The following is a 14,908-nucleotide window of genomic DNA, read 5'->3' on the forward strand; positions in this document are numbered from 1 at the left end:
ACACACTCTCCCCTCTAATTGCTATGCATCTCCTAGATAGATCTTGCGTGATCGTAGGATTTTTTTTAAATATTGTGTTCCCCAACAATGGCATCAGAGATAGGTCTATGTGTAGATGTTATATGCATGAGTAGAACACAAAGGAGTTGTGGGGGTGGGTATATACATATTATTTGTCGTCACTAGTTGATTCTTTATTCAGAAATATTGTTGGATGAAGCGGCTCAGACCGACATTACGCGTACGCTTACGCGAGACTGGTTCTACTGACGTGCTTCTCACACAGATGGCTGGTGGGTGTCTGTTTCTCCAACTTTAGTTTAATCGGATTCAATGAACTTGTGACGCCCCCGATTCAATCGTACACTAATCATACACGCAAATGTGTATGATTAAGATCAGGGACTCACGAAAGGTATCACAACACAACTCTAAAAATAAATAAGTCATACAAGCATCATAATACAAGCCAGGGGCCTTGAGAGCTCGAATACAAGTGCTCGATCATAGACGAGTCAGCGGAAGCAATAATATCTGAGTACAGACATAAGTTAAACAAGTTGCCATAAGATGGCTAGCACAAACTAGAATGCAGATCAAAATATGCGCAAGCCTCCTGCCTGGGATCCTACTAAACTACTCCTGGTCATCGGCGGCGGCCTGCACGTAGTAGTAGACACCTCCGGTGTAGTAGGATTTGTCATCGACGATGACGCCTGGCTCCTGGACTCCAGCATCTGGTTGCGACAACTGAGAGGAATGGAAAGGGGGAAAGGAGGGAGCAAAGCAACCATGAGTACTCATCCAAAGTACTCAAGCAAAGAATTTACACTACATATGCATTGGTATCAATGAAATGGGTAGTATCTGTGGATTGAACTGCAGAATGCCAGAATAAGAGAGGGATAGCTAGTCCTATCGAAGACTACGCTTCTGGCAGCCTCCATCTTGAAGCAGTAGAAGAGAGAGTAGATGGTAAGTTCACCAAGTATCATTGTATAGCATAATCCTACCCAGCGATCCTCCCCTCGTCGCCCCTATGAGAGAGCGATCACCGGTGAAAGAACATGCGGTGTCCCCATGTTTGGTTTTGGTAATTGATGACAATCTTTATGGACTAATGGTTTCCTTAACTTATATTTGAAGGTTTTGTCCATAGGCTTTTCTTGGAGTGCATGTGTTGATTTCAAGGAGAGTTTGTGTCGACCAAGGTGTTATTCAAGGAATTATCCAAACATTGGTCATGTGAGAGTTGAGCTTATTGCAAGCATGTCTTGAAGAAGAAGATTGTGTGATCATTCATGTCTACCTTCAAGACATCATTCAAATGAAGAGAATTCGAAAGGTTCAAGGTTGATCAAGACTAAATCAAGAGTGAATCAAGTTGATCAACTCACAAAGCGTAGAAGATGTAACGAGAGGGATCAAGTGATTCCATGGTATGGTAAGAATTGTCAATTACGCGTTGTGTACTAACCCATGGTCTTCGTGAGAGTTCTTTGTGGGGTTAGGTTGCGGTGTGCAAGTTCAAGTGAAGCATCACGAAGAGATCAAATGCTTGAAGCTTGCCGTCCTTTGTGGTGACAATGGACTTGTGAAGATGTGCGGAAGAGTGGCTCACCCATAGTGGAATATGGGGGAGCAATCAACTAGTCTTCATCGAGTCAACACAATCAAGAAAGGTGGTCCAACTTGAGGGAGTCAAGATTGTCATCATCTAGCTCAAATGGACCATGTGCAAGGCAAAGGTTTGCCCTTGATAGGTTTTCTATTTTACCGGTCTCATGATGGTAGTTGGGAGACCGGGTTATAGGATCGATTGCCGTACTATCAAGGGGGGCTCTCGATGAGTAGCTTGATCGTATCGTTCGTAGAGAGCTCAAACCATTGCATCCTTGCATCATCTTTCTTGGTTCTTGCTTGGTTCTCTTTGTGAGTCTTAGAGCTTATGGTCATCTTGATGACAAGCTTGAGTTCATCGAAAACGGAGTTCGCATGCATCTTCTATGATGTTTTCGATGTTGGAGGTTATGCCGATTCTTCTTGGTTGGAGGTTTCACTCCTCTTTTTGTTAGGCATACCTCCCCTGCCTCTTCTTACTATTACCAATCGCTGTTTTGATGCTACTCGTCGTCTTGTTTCCAACAAGCTTGAGTTTGCTCAATTCGGAGCTCATATGCAGAAGTTATGGCAGTTCTTGTTTTCTTGGAAGTGGTTTTTGTCTGGTCCCAGCGGTAGTACCGCGAGCCCCAGCAGTAGTACCGCTTGGAGCTCTCAGCCGTTGTACCGCTGCTTCCGGGCGGTGGTACCGCCATCTTGCTCAGCAAAGGCTTGGGCGGTTGTTCCAGCCAAGCACCGCCCAAGTACCGGCCAGGCCTCTGTTTTGATGCGGTACTCGGGCGGTGGTGGCCCGGTTGGTCCGGTCGTACCGGTACCACCAGTGTCTGGAGCGGTTCTACCGCTCAGGACTTAGCCGCCCGAGCGCTCAAGGCCATGCGGTTGCACCGGCCCGGTACCGCTCGACTACCGCACTCAGGGGTGACTCCCTTCTGTTCCTATGCGGTGGTTGAGCGGTGGCTGGGCGGTTGCTCCGGTTGTTCTTCTCAACCGGTGCTACCGCCTGGTCGCCCGGTTGTACTGCCTGGTAGGGTTCTGCACGTATACTGTGAGTCCCGGTAGTACCGCTTGTGTGCGGGCTGAGCACATAACGGTTGGATTTCCCCCCTCCTATAAAAGGGGGTCTTCTTCCCCAATGAACCGTATCTCTTGAGCTTGTTTTTGCCCCCATTGTTGACCTTCTTTGAGCTTGCTAACTCTCATTCCCTCCATGAATTCTTGCTAGTTTTTGAGGGAAAAGAGAGAGGAGATCTAGATCCACATTTCCACCAATCACTTTCTCCTCTATGTGAGGGGAACCCTTTGAATCTAGATCTTGGAGTTCTTGGTGTTCTCCTTGTTCTTCCTCTCATTTTTCTCCCTAGCATTAGTTGCTCCGGTGGGATTTGAGAGAGAAGGACTTGGGCACTCCGTGTGCCCTTGCCATTGCATTTGGTGCATCGATTTGAGTTCTCCACGGTGATACGTGGAAGTGAAGTTTGAGAAGCTTATTACTCTTGGGTGTTTGGGCACCCTAGAGCTTGTTCCTCTTGGGTGCCTTGGCGCCCTAGACGGTTGGTGTTGTTCGGAGCTCAATCATTATGGTGTAAATCTCCGGGCAAGCGTCGGGGTCTCCAATTAGGTTGTGGAGATCGCCCCGAGCAATATGACGGGTACCGGTGACCGCCCCCAAGGGTTGCCAAAGTGTACAGGTTCGGTGACCACCCCCAAGGGTTGCCATTTGTACGGGTTCGGTGACCGCCCTCAAGGGTCCCTTAGTGGAATCACGGCATCTTGCATTGTGCGAGGGCGTGAGGAGATTACGGTGGCCCTAGTGGCTTTTTGGGGAGCATTGTGCCTCCACATCGCTCCCAACGGAGATTAGCATCCGCAAGGGTGTGAACTTCGGGATACATCATCGTCTCCGCGTGCCTCGGTTATCTCTTACCCAAGCTCTTTACTTATGCACTTTACTTTGTGATAGCCATATTGTTTCTTGTCATATATCTTGCTATCACATAGTTGCTTATCTTGCTTAGCATAAGTTGTTGGTGCATATAGGTAAGCCTAGTTGTTTTAGGTTTTGTGCTTGACAAATTAACCGCTAGGTTTATTCCGCATTTGTTCAAGCCTAAATCGTAATTATTTTAAAACGCCTATTCATCCCCCCCTCTAGGCGACATCCATGATCTTTCAATTGGTATCAGAGCCTCGTCTCTCTTTATAGGGCTTAACCGCCTAGAGAGTAAAGATGTCGACTAGGGGATTAGGATTCTCTGACACTCTTAATGTCAATGGCACAAATTTTGATGTTTGGGTAATTCGCATGCTTAATCTCTTTAGGGTCATGGACCCAAATTTAGAGCGAATTGTAGATATGGGTTTTTCTCCTCCAAAGGATCCCCAAATATTATCTTTAGAGGATGAGAAAAACTCTTATCTTGATGCTCAAGCTTCTAATGTGCTTTTCGATGTTTTGAGCAATGTAGTTATATTTCAACTCATGTCGTTCCGGGATGCTCATGAGTTGTGGACAAAGCTTCAAGATAAATATGGCGTGTCCAAGTTTTGTGGGGATGATTGTTCTCCCTCCACATCCGGCCGTGTTGCCTTCTCAACTTCTTCTACTTTGCCTACATGTGGATTGCCACAAGGTAATGCTATGGTGAGTAGTGTTGGTCATTGTAATGATGATAGTGTGCTTATCGTTGATGACTCTTCTTCACTATCTTGTTGCAATGCTCCATCTTTGGACTTTAGCACTTCGAGCACTCCAAATGTCTCACATGCTTGTGTTGATAGTCCTTGCATATCATGTAGAAATTGCTTGACTAAATCTCATGATGATATGCTTGCTATGCCTTGTTGCCATGACAAAAATGTATCTATTTCCTCGAGTTGTTATGCTAACAATGTAGAGGAAACCCAACACTCCATGGAACAAGATGTGGTCTTAAACGGTGCTTCAAGAGATCCTACATCATCATCGACCGCTTTTTGCCTTATGGCTAAGGCTTCTAAGGTATCTCCCACTTTGAATCCCAATATATCTTGTGATGATATTGATGATGTCAAGAATGATGATGATGTTGATTATGATGAAGAGAATGATAATGTTGCCTCCTTAAAAATTAAAGGGGAAATGGTTTTTAAAGCTCTTCATAGAAATAAAATTGCTCGTTCCAACTTCATGGAAATTATGTCCATTACCATTGAGAGCAATAAATATATTGAGGAGTTGGAATCTCATCTCGAGGAGCATGAGGTCACCATTGAGAAAATGGAAGGTCATGAGCGTGATTACACTAATGAGATTGCGGACCTCTCTCAAACTCTTGAACTTGAACAAACCACCAAGGAATCTCTTAAGGAGACTTTTGCTCTAGAATTATCTAGAGTGAGGGAATCTCGTGATAGAGCTCTTGAGGTGGCCAATGATTTTGAAACTAAAAATGAGGAGCTTGAAGTTGTGCATGCTAAACTCCTTGAGGACTTTGAGCACCTCGAAAATGGCTCAAGGGTCATTAAGAGTGAGCTCATCAAACTCACCGAGTCTCATGCTCAACTTAAAGCTTCATATTCAAAAGAGCTTGCCAAGTTGTCTTCTCCTCTTGTTGCTAATGATGATGCTTGTGCTACTAACTCTATCTATTGTGAAGCATCCATATTAAAGGAGAATGTTGAGCTAAGGACTCAACTTGAGTTGCTATTTAGCAACTATGAGATGTTGGAAGAAAATTATGTAAAGCTCACAAGCTCTCATGATGATCTTCTAGTATCCCATAATGTGCTAAAGATAGCTCATGAGGCCATGCTTGCTAAGGTAACATCTAGTGAGCCTCATGTGGATACTAGCACTACTTTCGGTCAAAATGCTATATTGCCTTGTGCTAGTCCTCACAATTCATCCATGCATAACATTGGTACATCTTGTGATGAATTGCTTTCCTTGCCTTGTTGCTCTAATGATGAAGCTTATACTTCTTCTAGTACTTGTGTTGAGACTAACCATGTAGAGGAAATCAAAGAGTTCAAGGACCAAGTCACTTCTTTAAAGAAAGACTTGGAAAAGAGTCATGAAGGGAAATTTACTCTCAACAACATTTTGAGCGTGCAAAAATCCCCCAATGACAAAGGTGGACTTGGATTCAACTCCAACAAGAAGAAGTCCAAGGTGAACAAAAGGAAGGGCCAAGAACAAGTCAAGAATTCGGCCAAGATTGTTTGCTTCAAGTGCAAAGTAGAAGGGCATCATGTTAGATCTTGCCCATTGAAGAAGAAGCCCATTAGTGACAAGCAACAAGGGAAGCGGCCACAAGTACACTCTCATTCTCAACCTCAAGTTGAAGGAAAGCCTCTTCCCAAGAAGACTCAAGCTTATGCTTCTCAAGTTGAGAAATCAAGTGAGAAGAAAGTGAAGAGTAGACGTTGCTACCTATATCGCGAGAAAGGTCACCTCGCCTCTTCATGCACTAGTGGTAACTTATCCAACCCAATTATTATTGATAATGTTTATTCTCTTGGGAAGGATAAGGTTGGCAATGTGGTTGCAAAGTTTGTTGGTACTCAAAGTGGTTTGAAGCAAAGAACCATTTGGGTAGCCAAGCCTATTGTGACTAACCTCTTAGGACCCAACTTGGTTGGGGACCAACAAGCTCAAACTTGATCAATAGGTGATGTTGGAGGTCATTGGAGACTTGACTACATTATGAAGAATTAAGGGTACTTCATCATTCTTATTGTCTCAAGCCAAGTCAATTGAATCATCAAGATTATATCTTATATCCAATGTGCCTCCTTGCGGTAACTTGTACGTCAATTGCTTACATTGAAAATTACTTGCCCCCTTGCATGTTTTGATTTTGTTCCTTGTATGTGTTTGTATATGTTGTGCTTCCAACTTGATTATCTTGAGCAATCAAGTATGTGTGTGTTGGTTTGCACATCTTGTACGTGTGTGTCATGCGTTGAGCCTTTTGCATCTTGTTTATTTCTTAGTTGGCTCTTGTGAGAGATTAATGGAATATCCCATTATGGGGGAGTGATGTGCTTTGTGCAGCTCACAATTCTATAAATGTGTGTACATAAGTAATACCATCTAGTATTGATATTTCAAGATTATCTAGTCGCTATGTGGTATGTCTTCTCATGAGAAATTCAAATTCTAAATAGTCCATTAATTATCTCTTGTTGGATCCTTTTATTTGCCTCTTGTTTATCCTTATTGGTATCACATTATGGGGGAGTAATATGCTATGTGTATATTACCAGCCTAGAAAATGTGTACATTTGAGATATTGTCACCTAGAGTTGATATTGTAAATTATTTTGTTCCTAGGTGGCATGTTAGCTCTACAAGTTGCAATTTGCTTTTGTTTGGTGTGATGATGTCGGATATCCTTGTTATCTACCACCAGGAATTATTCCCAAATACTTCTTGTCTTTTGACAATTGGTACTCACTTATGTGTGGTAGAAATTATTGATCATCTTTACATTGGTCTTTGCTTTTATTTACTTTATCTCTTGCCTAGGGTTGTGTCAACTCCCATTGTATTCCATACCACTTATGGATCTTGTTAATTTCTTGACCTTGTCTAGTGTTTTCTAGATATAGTGAAAGTGGTGATCCCACCTCGTGCATTTTGTATTCAAATGCAAATTCTCTATAATGCACTAGTCTTTGGGGAGCTATCCTATTCTCTATAAAACACTTATCTTGTGATCCTTATCAAGTGTGTGTTTGTGGAAGGCAAGCCGTTTCTTTTTGGTGCTTTGTGCCATCATGAAACTTTGTAGAGGGCTTGATTTGTTTGGAACCATTCTCTCTTTTGGGAGTTTGACATCTTTCTTTTTGAGTGTATCAATGGATATCTCATTTCTTGATGTATCTTTTATGGATATCCTCCAAGTGATGATTTATCCAGTTGGTATCTTTTCTTCGCTTGGTATTTCTTTGTCTTTTGGTCTCGGTTCTTGAAAGTCTTGAGCATGCATATTTACTTCTTGTAGTTTCTTTGGCATGTTTTCTTTCTTTGACCCAATATATAGGGGAAACTCCACCAAGTCTCAAATTGGATGAGATGTGCATGAAATTCATTTTCATATCTATATGCACATATTTATGTGGAGTTTGTCCTATGTGTTGTTGGTTCTCTCACTCTTTGGTCCCAATGAGTTTGGGTACCATTTTGTTTGTGTTGTTGTTCTAGGAACAAGTGGAGATACATTGTATGCTCGGCTCACTCACAAGGAAGGTGTTGTCATCATGTGCTTATTGGAGTCGAGCTAGGATGATCAATGAACTACTATATATACCTTCAATTGGTATCTACTACATCCTTCCAATGTTAACTCGGTAACAAGTATCTTCATATTCTTCATGCACACATTTCTTGCATCAACCTTGTGTAGGTTGTATCATGGCATGTTATTCATTCATTCTTGTGATACTTGTTCCCTTTCTCAAAGCATCCCAACAATGATCTCTTGTTGCTAGTTGTGATGTCTTTGATGGGTGTGTGGTAGGAATTCATTTATATACAATAAGATCATATCTAGCCATGTGCTATGCTTCCAAGCAAATATCTTATTGGTATATGTATGACCTCCCTTTGGATATCTTGTTCCTCGTGTTGTAAATATTTCGGATGTACATCCTTTTTTATAGATATATATCATCATGATTTCGTCTACCTAGAATCTTATACACTTGAGATAATTTGCATATCTAGTTGATATCCGTTCTTTCACGTCCACCTTGTGTTTCTTATGATATTTCTTTGGTGGCTTCGTGAAAGCTTTTGCCTTGAGTGCGTGTCTTCTAGCGTTGCATCTTGATGCACTCTTGTGTGGTGAAGATTATTTTCCTTATGCTTATCTTTATGAGGCTTTTGCCATCTTAATTGGTATCCCTCGTCTTGATGAGGCTTTCATCTTCTATCTTCACCACGGGTTGTCACAAGCATAGGTTCTTAATATGCTTATTAGTAAGCTTGTGAACCCATTTGCTAGTTGTGTGTGGGAATGATAGGCCTTGCACCGTGTGCCTCATTCTTTCAAGACTTTATTGATGCCTAATGCTCATCCGTACATTAGTCTTCTCAAGTGCATTGCCTTGACTCACACACATCATTTTGGTTGAGCCCTTTCTTAAGTTGGCTCTTTTACTTGTTGCTCAACCATGTGTTTGTTTCAAGTACTAGGCTTAGTTTCCTATATGCTCACTTGCACTTTTTGTAAGTTTCTATTGATTTTGGGGGAGCTATGATCCTATTTTGTGCACTTTGTATCCAAATTCAAATATTCTTATGTGTGCACAAATCGTGGGGAGCTTCTCTAGCTTCTTTAGAACACTCCTTTGCTCATATCTTAATATCCTTTATTCATGTGGCTCGTAGGATCTTTGGTCTAGTTGGTTCAATTGATATCCGTTGATTGCTTGTTTCAATTGGTACCTTTTGATTGCTTGATTGCTTGTGTCTCTCTTTGTTATGTCCTTGTGGCATATCATTCCTTTAGCAATCTTGGTGCCTCAATATAGTTGTTCTCCCTCCAAGTATTACCTTTGGATATCTGTATGGCATTCCACTCTCTTGTTGAGAAATACACAACTTTTGGAGGAACACATTTTATATTGGTCTTCTTAGCTTTTCACCCATTTTGACAATCGATGCCAATGGGGGAGAAGTTTCAGAGAGTTTTGTGGAGGTTTCAGAGAGTTTTGTGGAGAAGTCTTTAGAGTTTTCTCCTTGCTTTGATTTTGTTCCTAAGCATTTGCATCTCATAGGCATGCTTTATTGGTTGTTGCATTGCATGATGATGCATAATTCCTTGTATTAAACTCTCTTGAAAGTGATTGTCATCAATTACCAAAATGGGGGAGATTGAAAGAACATGCAGTGCCCCCATGTTTGGTTTTGATAATTGATGACAATCTTTATGAACTAATGGTTTCCTTGAGTTATATTTGAAGGTTTTGTCCATAGGCTTTTCTTGGAGTGCATGTGTTGATTTCAAGGAGAGTTTGTGTCGACCAAGGTGTTATTCAAGGAATTATCCAAAAATTGGTCATGTGAGAGTTGAGCTTATTGCAAGCATGTCTTGAAGAAGAAGATTGTGTGATCATTCATGTCTACCTTCAAGACATCATTCAAATGAAGAGAATTGGAAAGGTTAAAGGTTGATCAAGACTAATTCAAGAGTGAATCAAGTTGATCAACTCACAAAGCGCAGAAGATGTACCGAGAGGGATCAAGTGATCCCATACCATTGTCAATTACGCGTTGTGTACTAACCCATGGTCTTCGTGAGAGTTCTTTGTGGGGTTAGGTTACGGTGTGCAAGTTCAAGTGGAGCATCACGAAGAGATCAAATGCTTGAAGCTTGCCGTCCTTTGTGGTGACAATGGACTTGTGAAGATGTGCGGAAGAGTGGCTCACACATAGTGGAGTATGGGGGAGCAATCAACTAGTCTTCATCGAGTCAACACAATCAAGAAAGATGGTCCAACTTGAGGGAGTCAAGATTGTCATCATCTAGCTCAAGTGGACCATGTGCAAGGCAAAGGTTTGCCCTTGATAGGTTTTTTATTTTACCGGTCTCATGATGGTAGTTGGGAGACCGGGTTATAGGATCGATTGTCGTACTATCAAGGGGGCTCTCGATGAGTAGGTTGATCGTATCGTTCGTAGAGAGCTCAAACCATTGCATCCTTGCATCATATTTCTTGGTTCTTATTTGGTTCTCTTTGTGAGTCTTAGAGCTTATGATCATCTTGATGACAAGTTTGAATTCATCGAAAACGGAGTTCGCATGCATCTTCTATGATGTTTTCGATGTTGGAGGTTATGCCGATTCTTCTCGGTTGGAGGTTTCACTCCTTTTTTTGTTAGGCATACCACGCCTGCCTCTTCTTACTATTACCAGTCGCTGTTTTCATGCTACTCGTCGTCTTGTTTCCAACAAGCTTGAGTTTGCTCAATTCGGAGCTCATATGCAGAAGTTATGGCAGTTCTTGTTTTCTTGGAAGTGGTTTTTGTCTGGTCCCAGCGGTAGTACCGCGAGCCCCAACGATAGTACCGCTTGGAGCTCTCAGCCGTTGTACCGCTGCTTTCGGGCGGTGGTACCGCCATCTTGCTCAGCAAAGGCTTGGGCGGTTGTTCCGGCCAGGCACCACCCAAGTACCGGTCAGGCCTCTGTTTTGATGCGGTACTCGGGCGGTGGTGGCCCGGTTGGTCCGGTCGTACCGGTACCACCGGTGTCCGAAGCGGTTCTACCGCTCAGGACTTAGCCGTCCGAGCGCTCAAGGCCATGCGGTTGCACTGGCCTGGTACCGCTCGACTACCGCACTCAGGGGTGACTCCCTTCTGTTCCTATGCGGTGGTTGAGCGGTGGCTGGGCGATTGCTCCGGTTGTTCTTCTCAACCGGTGCTACCGCCTGGTCGCCCGGTTGTACCGCCTGGTAGGGTTCTGCACGTATACTGTGAGTCCCGGTTGTATCAGGACCAGGAGTGGTAGTACCGCTCGTGTGCGGGCTGAGCACATAACGGTTGGATTTCCTCCCTTCTATAAAAAGGGGTCTTCTTCCCCAATGAACCCTATCTCTTGAGCTCGTTTTTGCCCCCATTGTTGACTTTCTTTGAGCTTGCTAACTCTCATTTCCTCCATGGATTCTTTCTAGTTTTTGAGGGAAAAGAGAGAAGAGATCTAGATTCACATTTCCACTAATCACTTTCTCCTATATGTGAGGGGAATCCCTTGGATCTAGATTTTGGAGTTCTTGGTGTTCTCCTTCTTGTTCTTCCTCTCATTTTCCTCCCTAGCATTAGTTGCTCAGGTGGGATTTGAGAGACAAGGACTTGGGCAATCCGTGTGCCCTTGCCATTGCATTTGGTGCATCGGTTTGAGTTCTCCATGGTGATACGTGGAAGTGAAGTTTGAAAAGCTTATTACTCTTGGGTGTTTAGGCACCCTAGAGCTTGTTCCTCTTGGGTGCCTTGGCGCCCTAGACGGTTGGTGTTGTTCGGAGCTCAATCATTATGGTGTAAAGCTCCGGGCAAGCGTCGGGGTCTCCAATTAGGTTGTGAGATCGCCCCGAGCAATTTGACGGGTACCGGTGACGGCCCCCAAGGGTTGCCAAAGTGTACGGGTTCGGTAACCGCCCCCAAGGGTTGCCATTTGTATGGGTTCGGTGACCGCCCTCAAGGGTCCCTTAGTGGGATCACGGCATCTTGCATTGTGCGAGGGCGTGAGGAGATTACGGTGGCCCTAGTGGCTTCTTGGGGAGCATTGTGCCTCCACGCCACTTCAAACGGAGATTAGCATCTGCAAGGATGTGAACTTCGGGATACATCATCGTCTCCACGTGCCTCGGTTATCTCTTACCCGAGCTCTTTACTTATGCACTTTACTTTGTGACAGCCATATTGTTTTTTGTCATATATCTTGCTATCACATAGTTGCTTATCTTGCTTAGCATAAGTTGTTGGTGCACATAGGTGAGCCTACTTGTTTTAGGTTTTGTGCTTGATAAATTAACCGCTAGGTTTATTCCGCATTTGTTCAAGCCTAAATCGTAATTATTTAAAACGTCTATTCACACCCCCCCTTTAGGCGACATCCACGATCTTTCAACCGGGTTGTATCTGGCACTTGAAAGGGTGTGTTTTATTAAGTATCCGGTTCTAGTTGTCATAAGGTCAAGGTACAACTCCGGGTCGTCCTTTTATCGAGGGACACGGCTATTCAAATAGATAAACTCCCTGCAGGGGTGCACCACATCACCCAACACACTCGATCCCTCCGGCTAGACACACTTTTCTGGGTCATGTCCGGCCTCGGAAGATCAAGACGTCGCAGCCCTATCTAAGCACAATAGAGAGGTCAGCACGCCGGTCTAAATCCTAAGCATGCAGGGGTCTGGACCCATCGCCCATTGCACACCTGCACATTGCGAACGCGGCCGGTAAGCAGACCTAGCCTCCCTAATACAAGAGCAGACGTTCCAGTCCAATCCAGCGCACGTCGCTTAGTCGTTGACGTCAGGAAGGCTTCGGCTGATACCACGACGTCGAGTGCCCATAACTGTTCCCGCGTAGTTGGTTAGTGCGTATAGACCAATGTCCAGACTCAGATCAAATACCAAGATCTCATTTTGCGTGTTATTTTGAAGCAACCGCGGACACCGACCAGGACCAGACCCACCTCTCTCCTAGGTGGTCTCAACCTGCCCTGTCGCTCCGTCACAAAGATCCACACAGAGGGCCGTCGAGAAAGTATGTCATTTCAGCTCTCAATCCGTGAATCAACCGCGGGTACTCAACGAGTCAACCCGACTTTAGTCACCACATGTGTCATGTATTATGTATATAAGTATATACCCGTGATTAACTCCCAAGTGATCACGACCCAGTAATATAGCATGGCAGACAGACAAGAATATAGGGCCACTGATGTAATACTAGCAACCTATTCTAAGCATTAGGATAGTAGGCAAGGTATCAACAATTGTAGCAACAATGACAGGTTATGTAACAGAATAGGAGCTATCGAATCAACAACAGTAGCAAACCTAATGCAAGAATAAGAGAGAAGATAGTGGGCGATATCTGGTTGATCAAAAGGGGGCTTGCCTGATTGCTCTGGCAAGAAGAAGAGGTCGTCAACACCGTAGTCGAACTGGGGGTCGCCGGCAGTGTCGGGATCTACCGAAAAAAAGTAACGGAGGGGGAATACAATAAATAACAAAGCAATTAAAGTATCACAAAGCATAACATGGTAATACACGGTGCTAGAGTGACCTAACGCAGTAGTAGGTGGTACTGGCGAAGGAGAGAAACATCCGGGAAAGTATTCCCGGTGTTTCGCGTTTCCGGACAGATGAACCGAAGGAGGAAAGTTGCATGTTAGCTATGCTAGGGACGCATGGCGGACGAATGGACTGCATATTCAGATTCGTCTCATCGTTCTGAGCAACTTTTATATACAAAGTATTTTCATCCGACTTACGGTTTATTTTCTATTAATTTTTAAAGTTTAAATGATTTCCTACATTTTCTAGAATTATATAATTTGAGTTGACCAAGTCAATTTGACTGGTCAAGTGAACAATGCATGGGGTCCCACATGACAGTGTTTTAATAATTTTCAAAAGATTTTATTTCAATCTAGTCAGAGGGGTCCCATATGTCATAGTGTAGCAATTATACTAACTCGTATGATTAGTCCTAATCTAATTTGAAGAGTCCGGCCAGAGGCCTAGCAAGCCTTATGCCTGTGCACACACATGCACCGCACAAGGCACTCAGCCAAGGCTACGGCCACAACCGAGGCCAGTGCAGGGGCGATCAGCAACGACAAAAGACAGCAGCGACTATGGCTATGAGCAGCAACGGAGATAGCAGTAGCAGGGAGCAGCAACACAACAGCAAGAGCATCAGCGTAGGACAGCAGCAGCAGTAGCAGCGCAAGGAGAAGGACCAGCAAGGCAAGCGCGGGAGCGGCACACGGCAACGGTAAGCAATGGCAGCAAGAGCAGCGGGTGGCGCGGGCGCGTCCAGGGCGCACGCGCATGCGGCCGGACACGGCGAGGGGCGCGGCCATGGGCGGCTAAGCATGGCCGCGGGCATGGAGCTTCGAGCATGACGGGATGCGTAGCCTACAGCAACAGATAAAGGGGGAAATAGGGGGAGATGGAGGAGAAGCTCACTGCGAACTCGGGGGCATGGCCGGGGAGGCCGGAGGTGGACCGGAGCGGCGGCAATCGACGACGGACGACGACGATGTACGCGGCGAAGATGTCATCGATGGCGAGCGCAAGGGACGGCTCTGCTCGATTCGATGCTCGAGGTGGACAAAGTGGGCCGTGACGGTTCTCCTGGATGTCTTCTCAGGCGACGAAGCGCACGGTGGCCGCGGCTACAAGGACGGCCACGACGAGTGCGAGCTCGGGCGAGCTCCAAATCGAACGAGGGTGTGGAAGAGGGAGAGAATGGGGATTAGGGTTTGTCCCGGGGGTTGGGCTCGGTCTTATCCTCTCCCAGGTGAGCTCCTGTAGCGCCACACGTCAAGCATCACGCCACGGCGGCCGTGGATGGTTGACACGGGGAGCTTTTTGTCTCTCTGTACATGAATGAGGTAGGGGAAAAGGCCCTAGATGGGCTGGTTGTGCTACTGTAGCACTGGGCCATAAGTGCATAGTGACATTTTCCTTTTATCCTTTTTATTAATTAGTTAGCTGTTGTTTGGCTTTTAAATTTAATTGCAAATGAGCTTAGTAAAATAGAAATCTTGTCTCATGATTCATATTGCAA

The 14,908-nt window shown here is 44.6% G+C and overlaps 1 long non-coding RNA gene across 1 annotated transcript; it reads right to left on the bottom strand.

Annotated features, from left to right (window-relative positions):
- Positions 1-432: 432 nt before the first annotated feature.
- On the bottom strand, positions 433-14,683 carry LOC147971546 (uncharacterized). Its single transcript, XR_015604748.1, has 3 exons — positions 14,305-14,683; positions 13,229-13,300; positions 433-750 (listed from the first exon to the last, which is right to left on the bottom strand). It is a non-coding gene; the product is annotated as an uncharacterized LOC147971546 (long non-coding RNA).
- Positions 14,684-14,908: the final 225 nt, after the last annotated feature.

This window comes from Triticum urartu, chromosome 5A, assembly GCF_056163025.1.
Source record: "Triticum urartu cultivar PI428250 chromosome 5A, HENAU_Tu73, whole genome shotgun sequence".
NCBI classification, from domain to species: Eukaryota; Viridiplantae; Streptophyta; class Magnoliopsida; order Poales; family Poaceae; genus Triticum; species Triticum urartu.